The sequence below is a fragment of the Arachis hypogaea genome, chromosome 16 (genome assembly GCF_003086295.3).
Source record: "Arachis hypogaea cultivar Tifrunner chromosome 16, arahy.Tifrunner.gnm2.J5K5, whole genome shotgun sequence".
Classification (NCBI taxonomy): domain Eukaryota; kingdom Viridiplantae; phylum Streptophyta; class Magnoliopsida; order Fabales; family Fabaceae; genus Arachis; species Arachis hypogaea.
The window spans coordinates 44,630,991-44,645,565 of NC_092051.1; the positions used below are offsets into that span (position 1 = coordinate 44,630,991).

General features: G+C 35.8%; 1 non-coding gene across 1 annotated transcript; it reads left to right on the forward strand.

Annotated features, from left to right (window-relative positions):
• Window positions 1–4,729: 4,729 nt before the first annotated feature.
• On the forward strand, window positions 4,730–4,837 carry LOC112760424 (small nucleolar RNA R71). The gene has a single exon (XR_003180866.1). It is a non-coding gene; the product is annotated as a small nucleolar RNA R71 (small nucleolar RNA).
• The last annotated feature ends 9,738 nt before the right edge of the window (window positions 4,838–14,575 follow it).

The following is a 14,575-nucleotide window of genomic DNA, read 5'->3' on the forward strand; positions in this document are numbered from 1 at the left end:
CCTACTCGGAATACCACAGACAAGGTTTAGACTTTCCGGATTCTCATGAATGCCGCCATCAATCTAGCTTATACCACGAAGATTCTGATTAAGAGATCCAAGAGATAATCATCCAATCTAAGGTGGAACGGAAGTGGTTGTCAGGCACGCGTTCGTGAGGGAATGATGATGATTGTCACGTTCATCACATTCATATTGAAGTACGAATGAATATCTTAGAAGCGGAATAAGTTGAATTAAATAGAAAAACAGTAGTACTTTGCATTAATTCATGAGGAACAGCAGAGCTCCACACCTTAATCTATGGAGTGCAGAAACTCTACCGTTGAAAAATACATAAGTGAATAGAGGGTAAGCATGGCCGAGTGGCCAGCCTCCCATGGGGTCTAGAGATCTAAAAATGATCAAAAGATGTCTAATACAATAGTAAAAAGTCCTATTTATACTAGACTAGCTACTAGGGTTTACAGAAATAAGTAATTGATGCATAAATCCACTTCCGGAGCCCACTTGGTGTGTGCTTGGGCTGAGCTTGAATGTTACACGTGCAGAGGCTCTTTCTGGAGTTGAACGCCAAGTTGTAACGTATTTCTGGCGTTCAACTCTGGTTCGTGACGTGTTTCTGGCGTTTAACTCCAGACAGCAGCATAGAACTGGCGTTCAACACCCATTTGCGTCATCTAAACTCGGCCAAAGTATGGACTATTATATATTGCTGGAAAGCCCTGGATGTCTACTTTCCAACGCAATTGGAATCGCGCCATTTTGAGTTCTGTAGCTCCAGAAAATCCACATTGAGTGAAGGGAGGTCAGAATCCAACAGCATCAGCAGTCCTTCTTCAACCTCTGAATCTGATTTTTGCTCAAGTCCCTCAATTTCAGCCAGAAAATACCTGAAATCACAAAAAAAATACACAAACTCATAGTAAAGTCCATAAATATGAATTTAACATAAAAACTAATAAAAACATCCCTAAAAGTAACTAGATCCTACTAAAAATATACTAAAAACAATGCCAAAAAGCGTATAAATTATCCGCTCATCACAACACCAAACTTAAATTGTTGCTTGTCCCCAAACAATTAAAAATCAAATAGGATAAAAAGAAGAGAATATACTATAAGTTCCAAACTATCAATGAAACATAGCTCTAATCAGATGAGCGGGACTTGTAGCTTTTTGCCTTTTGAATAGTTTTGGCATCTCACTTTATCCATTGAGGTTCAGAATGATTGGCATCTATAGGAACTCAGAGTTTAGATAGTGTTATTGATTCTCCTAGTTCAGTATGTTGATTCTTGAACACAGCTACTTTATGAGTCTTGGCCGTGGCCCTAAGCACTTTGTTTTCCAGTATTACCACCGGATACATAAATGCCACAGACACATAATTGGGTGAACCTTTTCAGATTGTGACTCAGCTTTGCTAAAGTCCCCAATTAGAGGTGTCCAGGGTTCTTAAGCACACTCTTCTTTTGCTTTGGACATTGACTTTAACCGCTCAGTCTCAAGTTTTCACTTGACACCTTCACGCCACAAGCACATGGTTAGGGACAGCTTGGTTTAGCCGCTTAGGCCAGAATTTTATTCCTTTAGGCCATCCTATCCACTGATGCTCAAAGCCTTGGGATCCTTTTTATTTACCCTTGCCTTTTGGTTTTAAGGGTTACTGGCTTTTTGCTCTTGCCTCTTGGTTTTAAGAGCTTTTGGCTTTTTCTGCTTGCTTTTTCTCTCTTCTTTTTTTTTCTATTTTTTTCGCCATATTTTTTTCTGCAAGCTTTGTTCTTTGCTGCTTTTTCTTGCTTCAAGAATCATTTTTATGATTTTTCAGATTATCAAATAACATGTCTCCTTGTCATCATTCTTTCAAGAGCCAACATATTTAACATTCTTAAACAACAACTTCAAAATACATATGCACTGTTCAAGCATTCATTCAGAAAACAAGAAGCATTGTCACCACATCAATATAATTAAACTAAGTTCAAGGATAAATTCGAAACTCATGTACTTCTTGTTCTTTTGAATTAAAACATTTTTCATTTAAGAGAGGTGATGGATTCATAGGATATTCATAACTTTAAGACATAGTTACTAAATACTAATGATCATGTAATAAGACACAAACATGGATAAGCACTTAACATAAAGAAAACGAAAAACAGAAAATGTAAGAACAAGGAATGAGTCCACCTTAGTGATGGTGGCGTTTCCTTCTTGAGGAACCAATGGTATCCTTGAGCTCTTCTATGTCTCTTCCTTGTCTTTGTTGCTCCTCCCTTATTGCTTTTTGATCTTCTCTAATTTTATGAAGGATGATGGAGTGCTCTTGATGTTCCACCCTTAGTTGCTCCCAATAATTGTGTGGGGGAAAATGTATCCCCTGAGGTATCTCAGGGATCTCTTGATTTGCAGTCAAATGTTCTACCACTGAGCTATAGATCCTTGATGGAAGCTTTTGTTTTCCCCTTTAAAAAAAAAGCTATGCTTTTACCACACCAAACTTAGAATGTTGCTCGCCCTCGAGCAAAAGAAGAAAGAATAGATGAAGAAGAAGATGTGGAAAAAACTAGGATTATGAGGAGGGAAGGTGGGGATCTTGTGGGGTTCACAGATCTTGAGGTGTCAAGGAATTGCATCTCTGCACCAATTAGGCATGTAAAATGCCTTTGCATGCAATTCTGGCGTTTAAACACTGAATTGATGCTTGTTCTGGGTGTTCAACGCCCAGATGCTTGTTTCTGGCGTTCAGCACCAACTCTTCTTCACTGCGCATTTCTGGCGTCTGGACGCCAGGATGCTGCTTGTTTCTGGCGTTCAACGCTAGAAACATGCTCTGTTCTGGCGTTGAACGCCAGACAAATGCTCTTTACTGGCGTTTAAACGCCAGTAAGATCCTCCTCCAGGGTGTGATTTTTCTTCTGCTGTTTTTTATTTCGTTTTTAATTTTTATATTTATTTTGTGACTCCACATGATCATGAACCTAATAAAACATGAAAGAACAATAAAAATAAAATAGAATTAGATAAATAAAAATTGGGTTGCCTCCCAACAAGCGCTTCTTTAATGTCAATAGCTTGACAGTGGGCTCTCATGGAGCCTCACAGATGTTCAGAGCATTGTTGAGACTCCCCAACACCAAACTTAGAGTTTGACTGTGGGGGCTCTGGTTGACTCTGTTTTGAGAGAAGCTTACTGTGCCTCTTTTCCATGTTTACAGAAGGATGTCCTTGAGTTTTAAACTCAAGGGAGTCCTTATTCAATTGAAGGATTAGTTCACCTCTGTTAACATCAATCACAGCTCTTGCTGTGGCTAGGAAGGGTCTTCCAAGGATGATGGATTCATCCTCATCTTTCCCATTATCTAGGATTATGAAATCAGCAGGGATGTAAAGGCCTTCAACCTTTACTAATATGTCCTCTACTTGTCCATAAGCCTGTTTTCTGGAATTGTCTGCCATCTCTAATGAGATTTTAGCAGCTTGTACCTCAAAGATTCCCAGTTTCTCCATTACAGAGAGTGGCATGAGGTTTATTCCTGACCCCAGGTCACATAGAGCCTTCTCAAAGGTCATGGTGCCTATGGTACAAGGTATCAGGAACTTTCCAGGATCCTGTTTCTTCTGAGGCAATCTCAGTTGATCCAATGTATTCAGTTCATTGGTGAACAGGGGAGGTTCATCTCCCCAAGTCTCAATACCAAATAAATTGGCATTCAGCTTCATGATTGCACCAAGGAACTTGGCAACTTGCTCTTCAGTAACATCTTCATTCTCTTTAGAAGAAGAGTACTCTTCAGAGCTCATGAATGGAATAAGGAGGTTCAATGGAATCTCTATGGTCTCTAGATGAGTCTCAGATTCCTTTGGTTCCTCAGAGGGAAACTCCTTATTGATCACTGGACGTCCCAGGAGGTCTTCCTCCTTGGGATTCACGTCCTTCTCCTCTCTTGTGGGTTCGGCCATGATGGTCAATTCAATGGCCTTGCACTCTCCTTTTGGATTTTCTTCTGTATTGCTTGGGAGAGTACTAGGAGGGATTTCAGTGATTCTTTTACTCAGCTGGCCCACTTGTGCTTCCAAATTTCTAATGGAGGACCTTGTTTCATTCATGAAACTCACAGTGACCTTAGATAGATCAGAGACTAATTTTGCTAAATTAGAGGTATTTTGTTCAGAGTTCTCTGTCTGTTGCTGAGTAGGTGATGGAAAAGGCTTGCTATTGCTAAACCTGTTTTTTCCACTATTATTAAAGCCTTGTTGAGGCTTTTGTTGATCCTTCCAGGAGAAATTTGGGTGATTTCTCCATGAGGGGTTATAGGTGTTTCCATAAGGTTCACCCATATAATTTACCTCTGCTATTGCAGGGTTCTCAGGATCATAAGCTTCTTCTTCAGAAGATGCCGCTTGAGTACTGTTGGATGCAGCTTGCATTCCATTCAGACTCTGGGAAATCATATTGACTTGCTGAGTCAATATTTTATTCTGAGCCAATATGGCATTCAGAGTATCAATTTCAAGAACTCCCTTCTTCTGAGGCGTCCCATTACTCACAGGATTCTTCTCAGAAGTGTACATGAACTGGTTATTAGCAACTATGTCAATGAGTTCTTGAGCTTCTGCAGGCGTTTTCTTTAGGTGTATGGATCCACCTACAAAAGTATCCAATGACATCTTAGCTAATTCAGACAGACCATCATAGAATATATCCAGGATGGTCCATTCTGAAAGCATGTCAGAAGGACACTTTTTGGTCAGTTCCATGTATCTCTCCCAAGCTTCATAGAGGGATTCACCTTCTTTCTGTCTGAAGGTTTGAACATCCACTCTAAGCTTGCTCAGCTTTTGAGGAGGAAAGAACTTGGCTAAAAAAGCCATGACCAGCTTATCCCAAGAGTTCAGGCTATCTTTGGGTTGAGAGTCCAACCACACTCTCGCTCTGTCTCTTACAGCAAAGGGGAAAAGCATGAGCCTGTAGACTTCAGGATTTACTCCATTAGTCTTAACAGTATCACAGATCTACAAGAATTCAGTTAAGAACTGAAAAGGATCTTCAGATGGAAGTCCATGAAACTTGCAGTTCTGCTGCATCAGAGAAACTAATTGAGGTTTCAGCTCAAAATTGTTTGCTCCAATGGTAGGGATGGAGATGCTTCTTCCATGTAAATTGGAATTAGGTGCAGTAAAGTCACCGAGCATCCTCCTTGCATTATTATTATTTTCGGCTGCCATCTCATCTTCCTGTTCGAAAATTTCTGAAAGGTGCTTGCTGGATTGTTGTAATTTAGCTTTTCTTAGTTTCCTCTTCAGAGCCCTTTCAGGTTCTGGATCTGCTTCAACAAGAATGTTCTTGTCCTTGCTCCTGCTCATAAGAAAAAGAGGGAACATAAAAATAATAATAATAATAATAGGGATCCTTTTTACCCAAGTATAGAGGTTCCCCTGTGTGAGTAGAAGAAAAGAAGAAGAGAAAATCTGAACTCAGAGAGAGAGGGGGGTTCAGATTTTTGGTGAGTGAGGAAGAGATGTTAGTAAATGAATAAATAAATAGAAGAAGATGAGAAGGGAGAGGATTTTCGAAAATAATTTTTGAAAAATTGGTTAGTGATTTTCGAAAATTAAAATCAAAATTTGAAACAATTAGTTAATTAAAAAGAATTTTTGAAAAAGAGGGAAGAGATTTTCGAAAATTAGAGAGAGAGAGTTAGTTAGGTAGTTTTGAAAAAGATAAGAAACAAACAAAAAGTTAGTTAGTTAGTTGAAACAAATTTGAAAATCCATTTTTGAAAAGATAAGAAGATAGGAAGTTAGAAAAGATATTTTAAAATCAATTTTTTTTTTTGAAAAAGATAAGATAAGAAGATATTTTTGAAAAGATATGATTGAAATTAGCTTTTGAAAAAGATTTGATTTTTAAAATCACAATTAATGACTTGATTCACAAGAAATCACAAGATATGATTCTAGAACTTAAAGTTTGAATCTTTCTTAGCAAGCAAGTAACATACTTGAAATTTTTGAATCAAAACATTAATTGATGATGATATTTTCGAAAATTATGTGATAAAATTAAGAAAAAGATTTTTGAAAAATATTTTTATAATTTTCGAAAATAAATAAGAAAAATGAAAAAGATTTGATTTTTGAAAAAGATTTTGAAAAAGATAAGATTTTTAAATTGAAAATTTGATTTGACTCATAAAAACAACTAGATTTTAAAATTTTTTGAAAAAGTCAAATCTAATTTTCGAAATTTTAAGAGAGAAAAAGGGAAAGATATTTTTTTGATTTTTGAATTTTTAATGATGAAAGAGAAAAACATGAAAATGATGCAATGCATGAAAATTTTTTAGATCAAAACAATGAATGCATGCAAGAATGCTATGAATGTCAAGATGAACACCAAGAACACTTTGAAGATCATGATGAACATCAAGAACATGTTTTTGAAAATTTTTATATGCAGAGAAAACATGCATGACACCAAACTTAGAAATCTTTAATGCTTAGGCACTAAGAATTCAAGAATGCATATGAAAAACACCATACAACACAAAACAATATAATATGAAGATCAATCAAGAAGGTTTACCAAGAACAACTTGAAGATCATGATGAATGCAATGCATGAATGCATGAATTTTCGAAAAAATGCAAGATGAGTATGCAATTGACACCAAACTTAAAAATTGACTCAAGACTCAAACAAGAAACACAATATATTTTTTTTATGATTTTATGATTTTTTTTGGATTTTTTCAAAAATTATTTGAAAAAGAAAAATAAGGATTCCAAAATTTTTAATATGAATTCCAGGAATCTTCCACTCTTAGTCTAAAGCTCCAATCTGAGGGTTAGACATGGCTTAATAGCCAGTCAAGCTTTAGCATGTAACATCAGAATATACTGCTCATTACTTATCAAATTAACTTGCCTCTATGCTGATGGTTTGGAAGCCTCAGTCCAAAAGAATTTAGACATGGCTTTACAGCCAGTCAGGCTCCAACATTTTTTTATGAAACTCTAGAATTCATTCTTAAAAATTTAGAATAATTTTCGAAAACAGATGAGAAATTTTTGAAAGATTTTTGAAAAATTTTTGAAAATAAAACAAAAAGAAAATTACCTAATCTGAGCAACAAGATGAACTGTCAGTTGTCCAAACTCGAACAATCCCCGGCAACGGTGCCAAAAACTTGGTGCACGAAATTGTGATCTCAGACAACGGCGCCAAAAACTCTGTACGCACGTCTTAATAAATCGTTTTTCATTCACAACTTCGATACAACTAACCAGCAAGTGCATTGGGTCGTCCAAGTAATAAAACCTTACGTGAGTAAGGGTCGATCCCACGGAGATTGTTGGTATGAAGCAAACTATGGTCATCTTGTAAATCTCGGTTAGGCGGATAATAATTGATTATGTAGTTTTCGAAAATTAATAATAAATAGACAGAAAATAAAGATAGAAATACTTATGTATATCATTGATGAGAATTTCAGATAAACGTATAGAGATGCTTTCGTCCCTCTGAACTTCTGCTTTCCTGCTATCTTCATCCAATCAGTCCTACTCATTTCCATGGCTGGCTTTATGTAAGGACATCACCATTGTCAATGGCTACTTTTAATCCTCTCTGGAAAATGGTCCGATGCGCTGTCACTGCATGGCTAATCGTCTGGAGGCATCACCGTGGTCAATGGCTGCATCCCATCCTCTTGTGAAAATGGTCCAAATGCTCTGTCACAGCACGGCTAATCATCTGAGGTTCTCGATCATACTGGAATAGGATTCACCCTCCTTTTGCGTCTATCACTACGCCCAGCACTCGCGATTTTGAAGTTCGTCACAGTCATTCAATCCCAGAATCCTACTCGGAATACCACAGACAAGGTTTAGACTTTCCGGATTCTCATGAATGCCGCCATCAATCTAGCTTATACCACGAAGATTCTGATTAAGAGATCCAAGAGATAATCATCCAATCTAAGGTGGAACGGAAGTGGTTGTCAGGCACGCGTTCGTGAGGGAATGATGATGATTGTCACGTTCATCACATTCATATTGAAGTACGAATGAATATCTTAGAAGCGGAATAAGTTGAATTGAATAGAAAAACAGTAGTACTTTGCATTAATTCATGAGGAACAGCAGAGCTCCACACCTTAATCTATGGAGTGCAGAAACTCTACCGTTGAAAAATACATAAGTGAATAGAGGGTAAGCATGGCCGAGTGGCCAGCCTCCCATGGGGTCTAGAGATCTAAAAATGATCAAAAGATGTCTAATACAATAGTAAAAAGTCCTATTTATACTAGACTAGCTACTAGGGTTTACAGAAATAAGTAATTGATGCATAAATCCACTTCCGGGGCCCACTTGGTGTGTGCTTGGGCTGAGCTTGAATGTTACACGTGCAGAGGCTCTTTCTGGAGTTGAACGCCAGGTTGTAACGTATTTCTGGCGTTCAACTCTGGTTCGTGACGTGTTTCTGGCGTTTAACTCCAGACAGCAGCGTAGAACTGGCGTTCAATGCCCATTTGCGTCATCTAAACTCGGCCAAAGTATGGACTATTATATATTGCTGGAAAGCCCTGGATGTCTACTTTCCAACGCAATTGGAATCACACCATTTTGAGTTCTGTAGCTCCAGAAAATCCACGTTGAGTGCAGGGAGGTCAGAATCCAACAGCATCAGCAGTCCTTCTTCAACCTCTGAATCTGATTTTTGCTCAAGTCCCTCAATTTCAGCCAGAAAATACCTGAAATCATAGAAAAATACACAAACTCATAGTAAAGTCCAGAAATGTGAATTTAACATAAAAACTAATAAAAACTTCCCTAGAAGTAACTAGATCCTACTAAAAACATACTAAAAACAATGCCAAAAAGCGTATAAATTATCCGCTCATCACCGTCCTCACTAAGCCGTCCTTATAGTGTCAAGTGAGCGTTACGTATCACCGTCCCCACTAGACACCTGGCACTAAGGTCCAAATAGCATTCAATTTCTTTTCAATCTTTGCTCTCTACTCTCCTGTGGTTGAGATCCCTTTAATTATCTCTCTTTCCTTTACTTTTCATTCTTCTTCTTTTCTTTCTCATCAAACCGAACTCAAAATATAACTTAAAACACAATCTCAAAAGATTGGATTTAAAACTTTATACTTTTCTTAATAAATCGAATTCAAAATAGAATAAATCTTTTCTTAGCTAAATAAATCTTAAATAATTTAATTTTTTCAAAACCAAATATTTTTAAAATAGCATTTCAAACAAAGTCTTAAATTTTATAAAATTTCGACAGCACCTTCCTTAAAACTCGGACTTAGCCACCCTTACAGGTTCCCCATTTTCAACAATTCACCAGCCCTTTTCTCAACAATTATCAAATCAGCGGAATTCTTAATAATCAACATATTTTATAGCCATATAATTTTTGGTAATTCTAAAATTATTCAAAAACCCTCAAAATTATTGCTTCAGTTAAGGAATCAATTTTAAGAAATCAGTTTAGAAATCCAAGCTCAATCTATTTTTGGTTCATCAAACCTTAATCTCCACAATTAACTTGTCTTTTTCTCAACAATGACCAAAACATCAGGGTTCTCAACCCATTCAGTTTAGTGACCAAGGTTATTGATAATATAACCAAAATTTACAAGCACTCATTCTCAATACTCAGGAAACAGTCAAAATCAAACCATCATCACAATAATTCCAAACCGAGCAGAAGCCTTAATCAATTTGACACTCAACACAATATTATTCAGTCAAATTAACATATCCAACAACCAATAATTCTCAAACAAGCTTGCAACAATATCCATCATCATCAAATAAATCTCAATTTCACAACTAAATCAAAAAATCAGCGTAACCAGGAATTCGAGTAATTAGTTACCTTCAAATAATTAAATCATTATTCACGAATCACAGGCTCAAATCAAAATCATTCACAATACCACACCAATCACAATTTCACAACCTCAATCCAAGCTTATCTCTATCAATTAATCACACAAAATGTTTATAAATTATTTGCAGTTACTCACTATACCTCATTGGCATTTCATGAATTAAAATAATTAATTTTGAAATAATCCCCTACCTGAACTCGTCGAAACTCGAAAGCTATACATGCAAGAATCGAATACCACATGCAAGAATCGAAGCTTAACCCTATCACAATAACGCCGTAGAATACTCATTCGCAATTAACAGAAATTGATATATCAAGGGTTTCAGAACAAAATACTCACTGTAACAAAAGGAACAAACAACAGAGCGGTGGCAGAAAGCTTCGACGGTGACCGAGCAGTGACGAATGACGGCGCACAACCCCGAACGGCGATGGCGACGGTCAACAAGGAGCACGGCGATGTCCTTTTTTCTTTTCTGCGTATGTGGGGTAATAGAAGAATGGGGAATGGCGGCTGAAGGTTTAAGGTAGGGCTGGGGTAAAATTAGGGTTTCAATTTGAGGATTAGGGTTTATTTTTGGGGAAAATATAAAATTAGGAACTTTTAGGCAAATTGGGATATAGTAATTTTAATTAAATTAGGGTATACAGTATTAATTAAAAATCTAATTTAATCTATTAAAATTACATTCAAAATATTATTTGCTTATCAATTTACTAATTGACGTTTAATCAAATATTCTAATTTAGAATTAGAAATAATATAATTAATTTTCTTTGTTTACAAAAATTTAGGTATTAAATTCTGAAAACTCAATTATTTAACTAAATTTTATAAAATTCTTATTCTTTTACAACTGTTAAGCTGTATAATTTAAATATAAAAAATTATTCAATAATTATAAAATTTAGTAAAATTTATAATTTAATTATCAAGACTTGATTTAATTAGCTTTAATAAAATAATTTCTGAAATTAAAGTCTTAAATGAATAAATAATTTAAAATTGATTCATAATAAGACTTTCGAAAAGTTCTGGGTCTTACAGATCGCTTGATTGATTATATTGGTTTCTTGATTGTGTTGGAGTCACCGAAAATTCTGATTTTTTGATTTATTTTATTAAATTGGTGTTTCTGAAATAATTTGAGACTTGAAAATGTTTTGATATTGGAAACGAGTTTAATTTATTGAATTATTGAGAATGCTGATTATTTTGATTTTTTATTTAGTTTGTTGAGTTGGTCGTTGTTGGACTGGTTTCTTGAAAATTGTTTTCGGATTATGATAGAACAATTTGAGATATTGAAATTGGTTTTGTTTGATTTATCAGAAATGATTTTGAGAATTGGAATCAATTTGAGATTCGGAATTGGTTTTGTTTGATTTATCGAAAATAATTTTGAGAACTGGAAATGATTTGAGATATTGGAATTGGTCTAATTTTGGAAATGATTTGAAAAGAGTTTGAGAAATGGTTTGGTTAGGACCCTTGAAGAGTGGCAAAGTCCGTATTTTAGGGAAGATGCTGCCAAAATTTTTATAAAAATTGGAGATTTGGTTTGAAGTGTTATTTAAAAAATTTTGGATTCAAGAATTATATTATTTGATTTCTATTTATTAAGAAAAGAAATGAATTATGTTTTGAGTTTTATTTATTTAAGAAAAGAATTATACCATTTTGAATTCGATTTATCAAGAAGAGAATTATGTTTCAAGTTTGATTCACTGAGAAAAGAATTATGTTTTGAAGTTGACTTATTAAGAGAAGACTTGTACTATTTTGAGTTCAATTTATTAAGAAAAGAACTATACAAGTTTGAGTTTGATTTATTCAGAAAGGAATTATCTTTTCAGTTTGATTTGATATGAAAAGACTCATGTTTGAGTTTTATTAAAGAATGATTTTTTTAGGGGTTTTGGTGAATTTACAGTATATAAATCTGATTGGTGAAGAAAAATGATTTTTGGGTCTCGAAAAATTATTGACCTTGAGAATGAAGTTAAAAGTGGGCTTTATGCAATTACTTCAAATCTGAGAGTTATGCTTTTGGGGATTTTCAAACAGAATTGAAAAATATATTATCGAGGTTAATTTGAGACTTTTGATTTGGTGAAAATGAGTTTTATTGAATTGATTTGAATTAAAGATGAGGTTGAGGATTCCATCTCTTGTTGCGATGGACAAGCTTGAGGTTGAGGATTCCCTCCCTTGTCACACCGAAAAGTTGGATAGAAGGTCAGGAATTCCCTTCGGTTCAATTCTGTATTCTTAATTCTAATTTTGGTTATGTTTGACTATGTTGTATTGAAATGAATTTTGGATTGATATGGTGAAGACAGTAGTTTTATCCCGCTCATGTATAGGCAAGTTAAGATTGAGAATTCTCTCTCTTGCTGTGATAGACAAGTTGAGGTTAAAGATTCCCTCTCTCGTTGTGGTGGGCAAGCGAGATTGAGAATTTCTTCTCTTGTTACATCGGGAAACTGAATGGAGAAGGTTGAAGATTCCCTTTGATTCAATTTCCGGTTGTGGTATGAACGAGTCAGGTTAAGGATTTTCTACCGTTATATCACAGTCTCTCTCTGATTGGGAGGTTGAGGATTCCCTCCTAGAAGGTGGTGCAGAATTTAAAGTCCACAAACTAACCGACAAGTGCACCGGGTCGTACCAAGTAGTACCTCAAGTGAACGAGGATCGATCCCACGAGGATTGATGGATCAAGCAACAATGGTCAAGTGATTGTCTTAGTCAGACAAATAGAAAATAGTGTTGAAGGTTCAAAAACATTAACAGTAAATTCAGAATATCAGAAAGCAAGCAGTAAACAAGTAGTGAATAATATATGGAGAAACAGTTAAGGCTTCAGAGTTATCTATTTTCCAGATTGACTTTTCTTACTAACTATTTTAATCATGCAAGATTTAATTCATGGCAACTATATGTGACTAAACCCTAATTCCTTAGACCTTTTTAGTCTCCTCTAACCTTCATCAACCGCCAATTCCTTGGTCACTCAATTCCAATTAGAGGGTAAAGTTCAATTCTAGTTATATGCCACAAAAATCCTAATTACCCAAATATAAGAGAATTATATGTCACGTATCCCGTTAAGTCCAGATAATTAGAAATTTAGGAGAAATTATTTTCAAGCTATTGTTCAAGTAAAGAGCTTTTCCAAGTTATACAAGAACTCAATTAGAACCAAGGTCATACTTCCGTTCCACGCAGATTCATAAAATAAAGAACAAAAACAATTCTTGAAATATAAATCAGTACATGAATTAAAATAGAAAAATAATAGTATCAATCCATACAATAGACAGAGCTCCTAACCTTAACAGTGGAGGTTTAGTTGCTCATGGTTCAGAGAGAAAACTAGGATTCTGTAAAACTGTAAAGTGCGGAATGAGGTAGAAGAGAAGAGAAGAGCCCGAAGAGCTGATTCTTTTTCCCTTTTATATCTAATCATAATTAATGTAAATTATAGTTTATAAAACTAAATAATATTTTTTCCTATTTTTAATTGAATTAAAGTTTAAATCAGAATAAATAAAGATCTTCGCAAGCCTTCAAGTGGAGCGTGGAAACCATGTGGTTCAGGGAGAGCTTGCGCCTAACTTGTGAGAAGCTGTGCCTTACTTGAGGTGGGCAGTGTGTGTTGGTGTGCATTGCTTGAACATTGGCGCCTTACTTGAGGTCTTCATGCGCCTAACTTGAAGTCAAAGGGCATTACTTGCGTGTTGTTGTTGTGCCTTGCGCCTAACTTGAGATTTCTCAAGTTAGGCGCAGCCTTGGCAGCGTTTCTTGGAGAGCTTTTCTTTGTCCTGGCGCCTAACTTGAGATTTCTCAAGTTAGGCGCCACCCTTACAGCATGCAATTGGTGGCTTATGTTCATCTTGGCGCCTAACTTGAGAAACCTCAAGTTAGGCGCCACCCTTGCAGAATAGATGGAGAAGAAGTATGGACTATTATATATCTTTGGAAAGCTCTGGAAGTTAGCTTTTCCAACGCCACTGAAATCACATCCATTGGACCTCTGTAGCTCGAGTTATTCAGGTTTGAGTGCAGAGAGGTCAGGGTTGATAGCATCATTCGCCTTCTTCTCTTTTTCTGTGGGAACTCCATCAAATCTAACCCAATGCTACCTAAAATAAATAGAATTGCACATGACTCAAAGTAGCATCCATAGTGGCTAAAAGATAATTAATTCTTGATTAAACTCAACAAATTGAATGCAAATTTACTAGGAAAAGATAGGAAAGATACTCACGCATCAGAAGGTTGATAATTCCCTTCGTGTAAAGAGACGATATCCGGGTTAGCTATATAACCGATAGATGAGCTCATTGGCCATAGAGCAGGCATGTATCATTTGCATTTGTGTATATTTTTTGGGTATGCATCTTATATTTGGCTTGCTTATTTGCATAATTGTATCTATATGCTAATTGAACTAATTTTTGTAACTGTTCTCTCTGTTTGTGTATTCCTTGTATTGTTTTAATTGTGCTTGAACAACTAAGAGATCCCTTATGCTGGCGGTGGTGACGCTGAGGATTGTTCCTGATGTGGTATTGGCTGAAATTGTTCTCTGAGTGTATTGCCTTGTACCGTTTGATGCCGGTAATTGATTCTGTTTTGAAACTGA